General features: G+C 39.3%; 1 long non-coding RNA gene across 1 annotated transcript; it reads left to right on the top strand.

The window, feature by feature from the left end:
* The first annotated feature begins 8,001 nt into the window (after positions 1-8,001).
* On the top strand, positions 8,002-11,946 carry LOC122320510. The gene is made up of 3 exons (XR_006245705.1): positions 8,002-8,268; positions 11,244-11,392; positions 11,583-11,946. It is a non-coding gene; the product is annotated as an uncharacterized LOC122320510 (long non-coding RNA).
* The last annotated feature ends 3,823 nt before the right edge of the window (positions 11,947-15,769 follow it).

Genomic DNA, 15,769 nt, shown 5'->3' with positions numbered 1-15,769 from the left:
ATAATCAAGGATTTCCTCCACATAAACAATTATATAAATGAGTCGCTGACGGTGTTTGTTTCTGTGTGTCTGCATCCACCCGGTGACTAATATCATCGAAGGAATGCAATTATTCAAGTGCTGCCAGCCAATTCTGGAAAATGCCAAAAACAGCCAAACGAATTTTCCGCACCGTCAGCAGGCAGGCAGGGCAATTTTTTAATTTCTTAATTTTTGCGAGCTCATGGGAGAATTAGCCACGTTGCCACTTGGCCACGAAGCAGCCAAGATGTCGCTGAACGTCCAACCCCCGGCGAAGGGCGGTAATATTTCTCTATCTCTCCACTCGGCGGACTCGGACTTTTGGGCAGACTCGTGGTCCAGAGTGGAGAAGATGGTGGTACTGTGGCCTTTGTTTTAATACCCTTTTTCAAGTCCTCAGGCTATGTTCCTTCATAGGACTCATTTGTTACAAACGATATGCTATATTAAAGGAAGTAATAAAATTTATAGGATAAGTTTTTGTTATACATATTTAAAGAAAAGATTCTTTCATTCTGGTTATCACTTTAAAAACAAGTAATAGTAAATTTGTATATACTTAAAATAAAATCTATTGAAATGTATTTGCATAGAGTTTTGTCATATTTATTTATCTTGTAAATAAGAATAAAACTTAAATATTGTTTAAAAAAACCTTTAATTAGAACGAAAGCTTACAAAAATAATGAATTATTTGATCCCTCAAAGCGAAAACAGTATCGGTATCCTTTAGTCGCATTAAAGCAATTGTTATCTTCTTAATTTTTTCTTTCTTCCGTATCCTCGGGAATGCTCCGTTGGCAAAGTTTATTCATTTAGAAAATTTGCTCATTTTCACTGTTCGAGGGGGCGAGTTATTGTTGCTGCCAGGGATCTCGATCCGGCATCTGGCGTCCAGCGTCCAAAGTCCAACGTCCTGGGTTCGGCGTCCAAGGGGGTTAATGTGGTACGTGAGCACAGTTTTCATATAAATTGCGGCCAATAACATTTTTCAGTTGGCAGGACAGGAAAAACGCGAACAAAGCAGAAGAGCAGGACGCCAGATGGGGAAAAAGATGAACAAAAGCTGCTGATGATGGCTTCTTTTTGGTTGGCCTGCTCCTTGGCCCGAAATCCGGCTCATTAAGCCATGGGCGGCGGTCATCGTGGGTGTTGGCCCTGCGGTGGAGTGGGCGGGGAAATCTGGACACTTGGGCCCACTGCTTCCTGCCTTCCTATTCACTCTCTCTGGTTTTTTTTTTTCTCGGCCATTAGCCGGGGATGCGATGGACGGGCAAATTATTCCCCAAATACCCCGAGGTAATTATAAATGTCATTCCACGCTCGGCTTAGGCCGAAGACAAGGACGCAGATAGCGCGAAGGACAAGGACGCAGATAGCGGGAAGACAAGGACGGCGGATGGACATCGGATCAGGGAACGTCAGTCGGACGCCGTGTTTTGTCTATCATAATGAGTGGCAGGCGGACATTTGGACATAATTGTTCAATTATTTTGTTACTTATTGCCAGCCAGCAGCACCACCAGCAGCACCACCACCGCAGCTCCACGACCCACAAAACACCATCCAAAAGACAAGCAAAATCACAATAAGTTCACCTCCATCCCCAAAAAGGAAGAGAAAATTAAGGATATTTCAGCAGTCGTTTCTAGAAGCTAAAAGACAATGTTTTTGGAACCACGAGCTCTAAAAAGCAGTTTTTAAACATTTCATTACAAAATTAATATGACTTTGTTTCCTATTAGCTTTTCATAATAAATTTAAAAAGTGTTAGGCCGAAATCTATATATTTTAGTCCTCAAATGTTTAGACTATCAACGCTTCAAAAACTTTTTTTGATAACACCAACTGAGTCTAAAACATAAATATAATTAACATGATTTAATATAGTAAGGGTTGATAAAGTTCCAAAACTCAAATGATTTTACAATAAGCTCTTTCTTGTGTAATCTTTTTATTAGTTAGATAATCATTAAAATTTTATTTTTTTTTAATTTAAACCATTGTTTTTATAAAACTATTCAAAAATGGTTTTGAATGATTTCATTAATTTTATAAGCCCTGTTTTAAGTTCAGTGTGCCATTGATTTGTTAATTTTGTTGCTCTGTCTCTGCCATTTACTTCGGGTATTTGTCAATTAGATATTTGCGCCAAATCTTGGACTTCCCACGGAGTATAAATATGTTCAGTATGTGTGTGTGTGTGTGTATGTGTGCCACGCCCCCACCGCCAATCGCCGCACCACATGACAGAAAGTCAACAGGAGACACCCACAAATGGAACACGCGACAGTCGAACGTCAAATTCAATTACAACAGCGAGCCCTACGGGGAATTAGATGGTGGGCGAGGGGGGAGTTGAGGGGCGTGGCCCAACCTCAGGTGAACTGCGCCATTCAATTATAAATTTTCAATAAAAATTTGTGCCACTTGGCCCGCACTTCGAGGAGTATTGTTTTTGACATCCGCTTGAAAAAAGGGAGCGACTCCATACTTCCTCGCCCCTTTCTTTACGATTTTGCACATTATTGCATATTGGAACCCCATGGGGTATTTAAAAGTTTGTCTTCTGAAATAATGGTTTGGGGGTGAACACATACATACGTCTGCTTGCCCCGGGCAAAGGACTTTCGTCCTGCGAGTGACAGTTTCAGCTGGGAAGTCAATAGAATCATTGACAGAGGTGGAACAGGCGTTTTTTCAAAAGCTTTTTTTCCTAGAAAATGGTATTTAATATAAAGTGAATCATGCAATTTAATTTATTATACCTAATATATGCGACCAAAGAAAAATAATGTAATATTTTTTTTTTTTTTTTCGCGCGTATATGTGATGCAATGTAAATAAAACTATAAAACTATAAAATTCAGGACTTCAAGTTATTGCACAAAAATACTCAACCAGTTAATTTTATTATGTACAGGTTATAGTTTAAACATTATTAAACGATTGGAAAATGCTCCATAAACACAAAAATCCTTTTACTATTTTTCAGCTTCAATAACATTTTCTTTGTGTGTTGATTAATGTCAATCGCACACTTAGTTAGGTTCTATAATTCACGAAAACTTTTTGTTTACTTCGATGGTTTTGCTGAGGTCACCCTGCTGCTACACGCATCTCTCGCGAAAAATTGTCCGTGAGATGAGGAGTACCTGACCATCGAAAGAATCTTTCTGCTGGAGTTGATCTTTGAGGCCGACTTTTTTTGGAGTAAAGGTCCTACTAGATTAATGATTTCAAACCATTAAAATCACGAGCTTTGAAACCAAAAGCATCGGTCTAGTAAATACTCAGAAGGGTAGTGGGACGCAGTCGTATACGATTAAATTGTTTTAAGAAACGAAAAAAAACCTGCCAAATGTTTTTTTTTCCTAAGGCTCCTCGCCAAAGGACTTCCTATTCACTCATAACTCTGCACACTTTGTGTCTATCAAATTCACAATTTCCGAGAAGGCCGGTTGGCATGCAGATTTATGCATCATCTTCCGATTCCTTTGTGGCCGAGCCGCGAATCATTCAAATCCGATCCGATTCGAGGGTGACAATTCTCGGCGGCGGATTGAACCCGTTCGAATTCGCGTTCGCACTGGAGAATGCGTGTGAATCGCATTGAATCGCTCAATGACATATCGGTAAATCAGTGCCACGGGAAGGAGGAGAAGGCGGCGGAGGCGGGGCACCGCATTCCGTGGCACATAAAGCAAAAGTTCGACCCGGCACAGACCCATCCGCGGAGGAGAACCCAGTCCGCTGCTGACAGATGGACAAGAAGGAAAACAAAGCAAAAACAGCCTCGCAGGAACACAAAAATATCGCAATGATCATAAATATTATTCCGTTTTGATGTCCCCTGGCAGCCCACAAAACTTCTCTGTGTAAGTGGCAATACAGTGAAGCTTCCCTTTGCAATAGTTTAACATAAAATTCTTCTTTTGAAATAGGCATTGTGGGAATTTGTTTTTGATTGGCAACTTATTATTTATAGTTATTTGTTGAGAAATTTTTCTTTACTTTGGTATTTGTTCAGGCTTCCTTCAATGCAATTATAATTCTTAACCAGTTCTAGGCCGCTATACACAAGCCAAAGACAAAATTTAAACTTATATAAGCAGTTAGTTTCACGAACAATTTTGCGCTGCAATTATTTCTTTAATAAGTTACGAGGATGGGTATATGTCCTTTACTGTCCTTTTAATAAAAACTGCAATTATCAAGTAAAAGTTTTTAATTTTGAACGTACGAGATTGGTAAAGTGATTTAATAAAACTAAATTGTAGGAACTGATTGGTGTTGTTTTTACAAAGGCTCACCTGTATTTCTGTGCGATGATGTGGGGACAGGGACATCATCTGCACTCACCAACGGGCGTCAGGAATGGCCAAAAAAGGGCTTTCCATTTTTCACACAGATGCAGATGCCGATGCAGATCCCCAGTGCGAAGTGGCCAAGAAGTCCGGTCGGCGGCAAAAAAGGTGTCGAAGAAATTGTTCGACAACCGCGCCGCAGAAAGAGTAAAGGCCCCAGTCAAAGTCGAACTGGAAGTCGAAGTCGGAGACCTTCTGCTGCATAAATGAGGCAGCCAGAGACACGCTGTCTGGCAATGCGATTCTGTCTCGAAGAAGCCTCAAGACTCAGCCTCAGTCGCCTTCGGATTCGGATTCTCATTCTGGATCCAAGTCGGGTCCCAGAAAAAAGCCGCTTGTCACTGGGGAGCTGAGGAATCCACGCAGGCGTCGCATTGTCTTCACTTGCCATTATTAGCTTGGATGTTTGTTAAAGCAGCCGCGACGATTTGAATTTCAGCGCTTTCTGGGGACAGCTGGGGAAATATTAAAATAGTTCACTCAGCGATCGGGAATCTCTGGGAGATGCAATCGACTCCGGGATCTCTACCAGAAAGCAGCAACCACAGATGTCTGGGGCCTGCAATTTGAGCATTCTATGCAAAATATGATAGAAATCTGAGGAAGCTCTTCGACTGCTTGTTGGCATTCAGCGCGAAGAGATTCAAAATCATATGCATTTCTTGTTCCTCGACGGTTTATCCATATATGTATATCCGTATACTGTGGGACAACCTTGCACCCTTCCACAACAATTTGTTGATCTATTTAAGGTTGGAGAATAATTTGTGTTGGAATAAATTCAAACTAAAACGATATTATATCGCCCATGTTTTAAGTTTAATTAAGTGTTATGTATAATATTAACTTTCTATTTTTAGATGTTTTTGTGAGTTTAAAAAAAGATCCTTTTTACCAGAGAAGCATGGCTGGTCATATAATTTAATTTGGATGCTATATTCATTCAAATATTGTCTTCTGATTATTAAGAGCTTATAGCTTATAGCTTAAAAACCTAAACACTACTAAAAGTGGTGAAATACATTTTTTATAAATTTTAATCCACTGTGCCTACCTGTTTGCTTCAACCACGGATCGTCGATCTAGTCGATCGGTCTGCGAAATATGATTGCTGTTTGGCATGGACGAACAAAACTGAAAACTCCAGTTACCATGTGGCTATTGGCAGTGGTACAAGCGACAAGGAATGTCAACACGGATCCAACTCTCAATACACAGGAAAAAAATAAAATTAAAAAAAAAAATAAGGTTAAGTTTTCATAATTGGTATCAAAGATTGGACTACTAGAAAAAGTAAAGGATATATATTCAAAAAGGTAAAAGGAAAAATGTTTTGTTGCACCATGCTGAATCGATAAATGTGCAGGAATAGTATAATATTAAACCAGAGAAAATATATTTTATGTTAGGTTTAACCAGAAAAATTAAACTTTTTTAGGTTTAACAAATGTTTAATAAAAATACTTAGGAAAATAATCAATATACATATGTAGTTTCCAAATTGAAACTAACTAACTGATTAACTCAAATGAATGGATATACGCATAAGACAGAAACATTTGTATTGATTTTTGATTTATGCAAAAATATATAAGTATTTAATATATATATATTTTATATATATAAAAATATTATTTATTTTGAAGCTTACTGCATTTGTTTGTGAATAACGTTAAACACTTTCTTTAAGTGTGCAACTGGTCTTCTGCCTCCGCTGATCTTGTTACCGATTTCGATTTTGATGGCGATTTTGAGTGGCCGAAGTCGATTCGCCTGAACTTTGGCGGAGGAGCGCGATGGGATGGGATGGGATCGGGGGATACATATATAGGTACACATAAATCCCCCGGACGGTCAGCATCGGAGGCAGCATCAGAATGTGTCGAGCCATTGTCACTGCATGCCGCGGATCCACGATACTTTATTCATTTATTCCAATAATAATAATGCAATGCAAACATTGATTGTCATCGATTGTCAGCCGAAGGCTGCGCACGCGCATTCGCCTCGACCGGATTCGGATTCGTATTCGATTCGATTCGATTCGAGTCGATTCAGCTGGATTCTGGAGGGGGAGACTTATGCCCTTTTAGGGCAGTTTTGATAGGTGACAGATTTTGTGCGCTCGCCGCGCGATTTGTGGGCAAAATTTATGAGTTGTTGTCATTCGGAATGTCGCTGTCCTTGTTATTGTTCCGTCGTCGCCGCCGCCGAGATTTCCTGGCCATATTTACATTTAATTTCGGTTTATTATTTATGCCCCTCTGATTCCCCTTCCTGTTGCCCATTCGGATAAGCCTGTTTTACATAAAAAATTGCTTCAGCTTTTATTTCATGGCAATGGACGCATTCTGATTGGAGCTGGTGAGCCGGGAGCGACGTGTAATTGCTTTTTGCGTTGCTGAATTTAAATGAAAATGAATTCAATATTGCATTTTCACGCCGAAATGCTTCCAAAAACAGATTTTTCATTTACACTTTCTGAATGGCGCAATCCGGATTACGTGTCCCACGGGCCCAAAGCATTGATTCTGCTCCTGCGCACTGAAAGGGGGAATCCCCTCTTCCCCCTCCCCTCTTCATCCACCCCCTTTCGTCCAGTGGCTCAAAGGACCCGCCAGCCTCCCGCTTCCGTCTTCCGCCCGACCGCCCGCCACGCCCCCAAAAAATGACGGACAGTGGCATTGCCGTGCTGCAAAGGCTCCTCCTATTCTGAATGCCCTTTGTGGGACAAAGGACTCGCTTTCGCACACTTTTTCATTGCCTTTCCTGGGGAAATTAATCAACAACGTGCGAGAAATTAAAGGCAAATCAATTTGGACGCTGCCAAGAATCCGGAGGGCTCAGCTTGGCTTTCATTTCGTTTTCCAGCTCCGGTCAATCGGAGTAATATATATAGTATATGTGCTTAAAGGAATTTTTAATTGAACGAGAAAATAATATAAAGGGTTTCCTTTTTTATTAATATCCGTAATTCTACTTAAAATGATGAACAAATAAAAATATAACTCTGGCATAAAGAAATATATTATTTATGTTAAATGAAAAGAGAGAAGTAATGAAGAAATATCTTACAAATATTTTATTAGCTGAGCAAAGTAGTTCAACTTTACAATGAAAAGTTTTCACTTTACATTTGTGCAATAAATGCACATAAACTATATTAAGATGCAAAATTATTCTGCTTGTACATGCATATATAATAGTAATAGTTCGGGTGCGGACTTCTGAACCATCGGCATATATGTACATATATCACCTAATATCGGGGGCTTAAGCTCGAATCCGGTTGGGACTCCTTCGGTTTTGTGCGACATTATGCATACAGTGGCTGCGGAGTGTTAAATTTATTTATTGCCATCGAAATTATGGGGTTTGTACCCTCAATGACGGACGATCTACATTTTGATGGCTGTCGCCAGTTTTTGTATGTCCGATTTGATTTCATCGCTGACCATTTTGTCAGATACGGAATGGTTTTAATGTACTCCACCGCTCGGATTCAGCCAGTTATACGGCAGCAGACTCGCTTCGATTCGTTTTTGTCATTTTAATGTGCATTGAATTTTAATTCCCAAAAGCAAAACCAAAATCAAAATCAAACCAAAACACTTTCAAAAGGAGACGGAGCCAGCGGGCAACACGATCTAGATATACGATTACGGGGCACCGAAAGTTTGTCAAAATTTTAAAGAGCCCGACCTCTCTGGCTGCCTCTCAAAATTTATGCCAATTTGTGACTCCGTCGCTGGCTTATAAAAACAAAATACCTCGCGTTGTTTTATCGCCGTTCGCTTTTTGGCTTCGAATTCGGAAAAATGATCTGATTTATATTTGACACAATGGTCTGTTACAAATATCGCACGTCCGAGGGAAACAGGTAGGTACCCTCCGTATATGCCTGTACATAACTCAGCTGCTCGCTCTGATACATAAAACATAAGCTTGAGTTGCGGGTGGAAAGGGATTTGGGGATAATGGGGGGTGTAAAGTGCGGACTGGGGCCGTAAATCCCGGCCAGACGACATAAGGCGGCCATTATGATGCGCAATAACTCGAATCGCGGAATAACAGCCAGCCGAAAAAAAAGCAAAAAAAGTAAAACAAAAGCCTCGCTCATACGACACTTGAGGCCCAATTATATCGCAATGAGTGCTCGTAAAATATTGGGGTGTTGACAAATTATGGCAACGCCTTTGCGAAATCACGACCTGCACGTTAATCAGCTTTTGGGGCTGTCCACAATCCACGACTTGGAGTGGAGCTTCGATCCGTGGATCTGATTCCGTTTCTGGTTCGATTTATCACTCGAGCGGGCGAGCAAAAATTGAATAATTTCGGAAGATTGGCACGACGATAAGCTGCCGCGGATTCCATTTCGGAATCTTAAAATAGAGCTTTATCTATTTTGTCGGGCTGCGAAAGAATTGTGTCAGAAATGGTGGGAAAAAATTTGGAGTTCTATGGGGGTATACAATCTGGGGAGCAGAAATTGTTATTAAATAAATAAGAACTCAATAAATATTATTCGCATTATGATCCCAATTTTAAGACACTCATGATTTACAAATTGTAATGATGAACTAAGCTTAAAAGTATTAATTACCTTAAAATCTTTCTTTATGTTTATTGTATTATAGGTATGATAACGAAAAGGTTTGAAATTGTAAGAAACGCAATAATGTTCCGATCAAAGACAAAATGTGAAGCTTTTTAACATTATTCGTTTAAAATGATTTACAAGTATCTTAAAGACTTTTAAAGACTAACATATGCTACTTTTAAGTTTGGTAATGAAACTCTTATTATTAATTTGGTTTTAGTTTTTGCATTTTAAACAATAAGTTGTTGATAAATACTGACACTAATACAGCAAACAAGAAGCCAAACAAGAGCGGGTTCGAAAGAAAAGCAATTAGTTTTCCCACTCAAGGCAACCCCTTTTGAGAAACACCTTTCCGGAAAATAGAGACACTCCGCACAATGGGCACTGTATAACGACATTAGGCTTATCTTTCCCCCCGGGGGCATGTGCAACATATTCCGTTTCCATTCTCTCCTGACTTGCGGCCCAGCAGGAGGGATCCATGTCGTGCTCCTCGAAAATGTCGCGCAGGTTCGTTGCGCTTCTAATTAATGTGCGCACCTTAAAAGGTGTTAAAATGACAAACAAACCATAAAACTCTGATAGCCGCGTTTTTACATTAAAAAAAATGCCCGAGAACGAAAGGCGAAACAGCAGGCTCTGCGATCCGAAAACGAATGACACAAATGCGCGGCTCAACCCCTGGGATATTTTATATGAAATACGACCTGTGGAAGGGGCATCGAAATACTTGCAACTTCGATCTCACCCACGAGCAATGCGGAACAGGTGCTTGACATCGCAGGATCGCAGGATCTGGGGATTCCAGGATCCCAAGGATCCAGGGGCTGCGCAATGTGCGTTGATGTGGGCTTATCGAGTTGTCATTGTCCTGGAACCAGGACCCTTCTCGCCAATTAATTCCACAGGATAACACCGCCACCGCCGAGAAATGCGCAAACATGAGCTTAATTAATTTGAGCCTGCAGCGCAACCACTTCTCCGAATGTCCTGCGATCCGGTGCGTTGTCCTGTTCCTGGTTGCCATTTCCGCTCGCCAAAATAGAAGCTGCAGGCCCGATCCTTATCGATGCGAGCATTTGGCATTTTGGCCGTTCTCGCGCTTGTTCAAAATTTCTGGGGGAGATTGGGGGCGAGGAGGAGGGCTATACAAGGCTACCGGCGTTTAAGCCGTTTAGTAACAGCTGATTAATGCCCGCCAGGAACCAGAGAGCCAAACTTAAACCGACCAAGCCAAGCAGGTGCTTTTCCAAGCCCATGTCTTCAGCGGAATTGCAGCCCACGCCAAGTACATTGAAGAAAATTGCTTTAAGGTGAATGTATTTTTGAAACCTTTCAAAATAAGAAGTGTCATTTAGAAAGTATTCTAAATGAAATTAGTTTAGCTTAATATTTAATAGGAAGAATACTAGAGTATCTAAAAGAGTAATGTAAAGTATTGAAGTATATTTTATATACTAACTAAACAAAAAAGGAACCTTGATTTCATGTCATTAGAAAAATTAGGTTGATTTGGAGACACTAAGGACACTAAGGTTTTAAATGCACATTTTATTTTCATCTAGTGCATTCCACTTTCTTGTTACTTTCCAGTATATTATGTTAAACATTTTTTTATTGAAGAAAAACTACCTTTGGTGGTCACTTTATGCTGGAAGTGCATCTCCTGTATATGGCTATAAAATGCGGCTCATATTTAAGAGGCGTTCTAGGCTGAGGCAGCCCACTCCTAGCCGAATACTATCGCCATCTGTGCATTCATAAATCAAGTGCCTAATTAATGGACCCCGATAAAGTGCGCCAGAATTAGAACTCGCTCGTGTTTATCAATTATATTTTCCCCACTTAATTTGCCCGCCTTTCATGGCCCGGCGAGTAATCTGCATGAGTTATTCCCGCAAATATCTGCGCATCGTCCGAAGTCTTGGCCATTGTGGTTAAATGGGAGGCGGAGTGTGTGGTGTTGGCCATATCGCTGCCTTGGTGAAATTCCGCAGTCAATCACCGATTAGGGCGCCACATTCAAATGAGAAATATTCGTTGGTTGCATCGTTGATAAAGTCCACTTGAGTCTTTGTGTGTTAAGAGAATTAAATGAAAAATTATTAGAATTCCTTCTACGACTCAAACTGTTTAAGAAACTAAAAAAAATTAGCTTAATTAGCATTGCTTATGCTCATTAAAAAGCATAAGTGTCGACACATTGAAAGATGCATGCTAATTTACATTTTCTTCCTCAATATTCCAAGGGACATTCTGAAATTCTAATTCGAGTTAATTAAACACGGTCCCCGAAAAACTCGACGACAATCAGATACAAGGCACGAATGAAACGGAGTTGGAAGTGTCCAAGGAGAAACTCTGGACTGGTTCCTCCTATCGCAGCCATCGATTTTGAGTATGTCGAGTGTCCTTTTCTGCCTCCTCATCTCTTTTGAAACAAAAACACACAACGAATTAAGGTTAATGTGTCAGAACAACAAGGAATTAAAAATACCCTATTTCTTTGGAAAAACATTAAATCCAATTTAAAAAAATTCCTTGAAATATTAATACTTTTATTTATAAGTACTTTTGTTTATTTTAAGGAACCCACGCTAAAGGGTATTTAAACACAATCGTTTTGAATACCCGAAACCAAACTCAATATTTATTAGCCGAAAACGAAATTTTAATGAACCGCAAATAAAATCGATATGGAAGCCGAAGGCACGAATGAAATAATGAAGTGCGGAGGTCCGATCCCCGGCAGAAATTATCAAAACAAAGTTCGTGCCTGGCCAGGAATCAGGAATCTTGGCCCTGCTCTCTGAAGTTCCTTGTCTGATCCCAAAACTGATCTGCTCGATTCCCCTTCCCGTTCCCGTTTTGCCTCCATTCGAGATCGAGTTTCGCTGGGGCTTGTGATTTTCTTATTTATTGATTTTCTACAATAAATTTCGCATGTTTGCATCCAATTTAAATAAAATTCGACAATTCTAAATCACCTCGTTTTGACGTGGGGCTACTGTATCTGGATCTCGGGGTCTGTTTACCTGTTTGTTGTTCTGGCTTGCGTGTGCTGGCTTGGAAGTCCGAAGTTTGGAAGGCCGAGAGGATGACTGCGTTTCTGTTTCTGTCTCTGTTGGCTCTGTTGGCGGAAATGCAAAACAAGGCCAGAGCGGCAGATTTATTGACATCTTCGTTGGCTCTTTTCCACTGCTTTGCATATGAGATGCGAAGACGGACGGGGCAGTTGCAGATTTCCCCTACGTACCCATAAATATTGCGACGATCTGAATTATCGTCACGCTCTCGCTACCGATCCGCTGACATTTGCCGCCGATCCAACCAGTTTCAGTGGCAGTGAGTCACCTGGCCGGGATCCCATCCATCCACCTGATTTTCGATTTCTAAATCACGTCGTAATCACCGCCGCATCGCCGCTCGAACTAGAAATTATGAATCGCCAATGACAACGGGCGGTGATTTCAAATTATTGCGTGCGAATTCGCTTGTCGACTTGGATTTTGAGCTGGTTCGAATCCAGATACATTTTCGAGCCAAGAAAGCGTCGTGGGAAGCCGTTTATTCAAATCAAGCCGCATTATTCGCTATGCATAACTCTTTTGTCGCGGTCGAATCGCCTTTGTCTCTCCGCGCCATTATTAATTAAATGTAGTTATTTGTATGTTAAAATCAATATATGAATTTTAAGTTTTTGCCATCTCAGCACTCATGATTCCCACGTCATGTTAGCCAAATTTATCGCTTTCAATTAGACAAAAGCCATTCGGGGGAGATGTTTATGCGGGGCTTTGAGTTTGCCATTTCCATGCGAATTTGTCGCCTGCTGATTTGATGGGTTCATTCCCGCCACCCGATATATTTCACTCTTTAGTGGGTTAATCTAAAGCGGTGATAAGTAACTGATCAGGAAATTCTTTTGGCTATCCATAAATCTGTGACTAAGATTTTCACAACGAATGAGTCATGAACGAAATAATTCGACCATTAATATAAAAGTACTTACATATATACATACAATGAAATTCAATGTAACTTTTCAAATCCTATTTAATAAATCTAAAAAGTTTAAAAGGTGTTCGTTAATATTGCCAAAATTCGTTTAGTTATTATACCCTTGCAGAGCAAAGGGTATTATAATTTCAGTCAGAAGTTTGCAACGTAGTGAAGGAGACACCTCAGACCCCATAAAGTATATATATTCTTGATCAGCATCACGATCAGAATCCAAATATGTATGTACGTCTGTCCGTCTGTCCGTCTGTCCGTCTGTCTGTCTGTCCGTCTGTCCGTCTGTCCGTCTGTCCGTCTGTCCGTCTGTCCGTCTGTCCGTCTGTCCTCCTGTCGGTTTCTATGTAAACTAGTCTCTCAGTTTTAAAGCTATCTGGCTGAAACTTTCCCAAAAATTGTGTAGTTGTTGCACGCAGTATATAAGTCGGAACGGGCCGGATCGGCCGACTATATAGGATAGCTCCCATACGAGAGAATGAAATTAAAAATTCTAGCTCCGTTGTTTTTGATCAGATCGACTTGATTCCTTCCAGATGGCGTTTTCTAACTGCTATTGAATTTCGGATTAAATTTTATCAAAATCGGATAACTCCATCATATAGCTGCCATAGGAGAGATAAAAAAATATATATATATAAAATAGAAAAAAAATTATAATGTCGTTGTTTTTAATGCCACGAGCATGATTTTTGGAACATCAAGTTTTTTAAATACTCTTAAATCGAGAAAAATTTCATAAAAATCGGAGTACTATATCATATAGCTGCCATAGGAAAGATCGAAAAATCTGTATAGAAATAACGGAAATAAAATTATTACCTCGTGGTTTTTCATCAGACAATCATGATTTTTGGAATATAGAGTTTTCCAATGAGTCTTGAGTTACAAATTAAATTTCATCAAAATCGGACGACTATATCATATAGCTGTCATATGAACAATATGGAAATCGTCATAGATTCGATGCTGTTTAGCCTTTTTGTATTTTCTTAGACATATTTAATGACTGCAAGGGTATATACGCTTCGGCTTGCCGAAGCTAGCTTCCTTTCTTGTTTTTCAACTACATTTTTTTATGAAATTATTTGTATACCTATATGAATATCTTATTATGATAATATCCAATTTATATTTTAAAAAAGGTTTTAAACGAACACAAAATTCATTTAGTTATTATCAACTACATTTTTTTATGAAATTATTTGTATACCTATATGAATATCTTATTATTATAATATCCAATTTATATTTTAAAAAAGGCTTTAAGCGAACACAAAATAACCAATTTAGCTTTACAATTTTTTACACGCATAAGAAGTTTATATGCACTCAGTTAAATCCATTTTGTTTTGTAAGGACCTTAAAGCTTTTGGAAGGTTCGTATAATGTTTTTTATCCATTCTTAACAAACAACACTTTTTCGTTGAAATTAAAATAGTTTGACTCGATTGGTTTAACAAATATCTTAACGCGGAGAGAACAGACTGTTTTAATTAGTGTTCGGTTTGACCAACTCCATTGAGGAGGGCGGTTCCTGTTTCTGGCCAGGTTCCCTTGAGTGATTTCATTAATTAAAATCGCTGTTAATGCGAATAACGGATTATGACATCGCCATGAGTGTTTGCGGGCGTATCAATCTGTTTGCGTTTCGCCCTCTCGCTCACTCCTTCGCAGCCGCCTCCCTTTGGCAGCTGGCTCTTTATTATGGCATATTATGCGGTCGGCCGTTGTATTAAAATTGTTAATTGGTTTTGTTTTTAATCTGTCAATCAATTAAAAAAACAACTGCGATTTAATTAATTAAATCAACAAAGACCGCAATAATGCAGCGCCAGCAGTGGCAACCAATATTCATCTCAATGAGTGATAATAAATAATATTACACATTGACAGTTCGGTTCATGGCTGTAAACCTTTTTTAGGCGGTAAAATGTAACTTAGTTTCTTTTTACAAAATTTATTTTAAATTGACTAAATTCCTATATTTATTTCAAGAAATCTAAGAATACAGTTGTGAGACATTGAAATACTAGGAAGAATTTTATTTAATTACTATATTTAAATGTTTACTATATTTTATTTATATTTATTTAATTTTATATTTATATAAGACATTTTTTCACGCTATTTCATTTTTAAAAATTGAATTTTATTTTACGCTAATGATTTTTTTTTGGTCTGCATTTACGATAGGATTAATACTGTAAAGTTACTTTTAAAAAATTTGATTTAAGGTGAGGAGTTTTTAGTAATGTAATTTTGAAGGTTTAAACTGAATAATAAATATTTAATTTGTTTAATATATTCAACTATTAATAAGGATATTGTCGTTGAGTGCGAATGCGGAAAGGTGTGTTCGGCTGACGTCAGTGGTGGGCGTGACCCTCCCGATCCAACAGCCCCCTTTAAGTGGCCATGGAAATCCACTCGAAGTGGAACTGCAGAAAGAGACGGGACGAGTGTGGGAGTGGGCTAACGGGCATAAACTCGGCCCAAAACCCATTCAACGGAGGTGGAAAGAGCCAGCGCCATTTGAAATTCGAAATTCGTATGCAAATTTTCATACATTTATTTTCCACACTTTGGCCAAACAGCGCCGCCAGCTAAAAATGATAAAGCGACTTCATTTTTTTCCCGTTGCTGTTGTTGTTCGTGCCTCGATTCGTTTTCGTGCACTCTTTTCCAAGCCCCTTTCCTGCCTCCTCCCACTGCGACCACTTACACTTAAAAAAATTACAAGAAATAATACCTAGCTTGT

This window comes from Drosophila ficusphila, unplaced genomic scaffold (genome assembly GCF_018152265.1).
Source record: "Drosophila ficusphila isolate 14025-0441.05 unplaced genomic scaffold, ASM1815226v1 contig_607, whole genome shotgun sequence".
In the NCBI taxonomy this organism is placed as follows: Eukaryota; Metazoa; Arthropoda; class Insecta; order Diptera; family Drosophilidae; genus Drosophila; species Drosophila ficusphila.
Note: the sequence above shows the minus strand (reverse complement) of the source record. Positions and strands in the feature narration are given on the sequence as shown.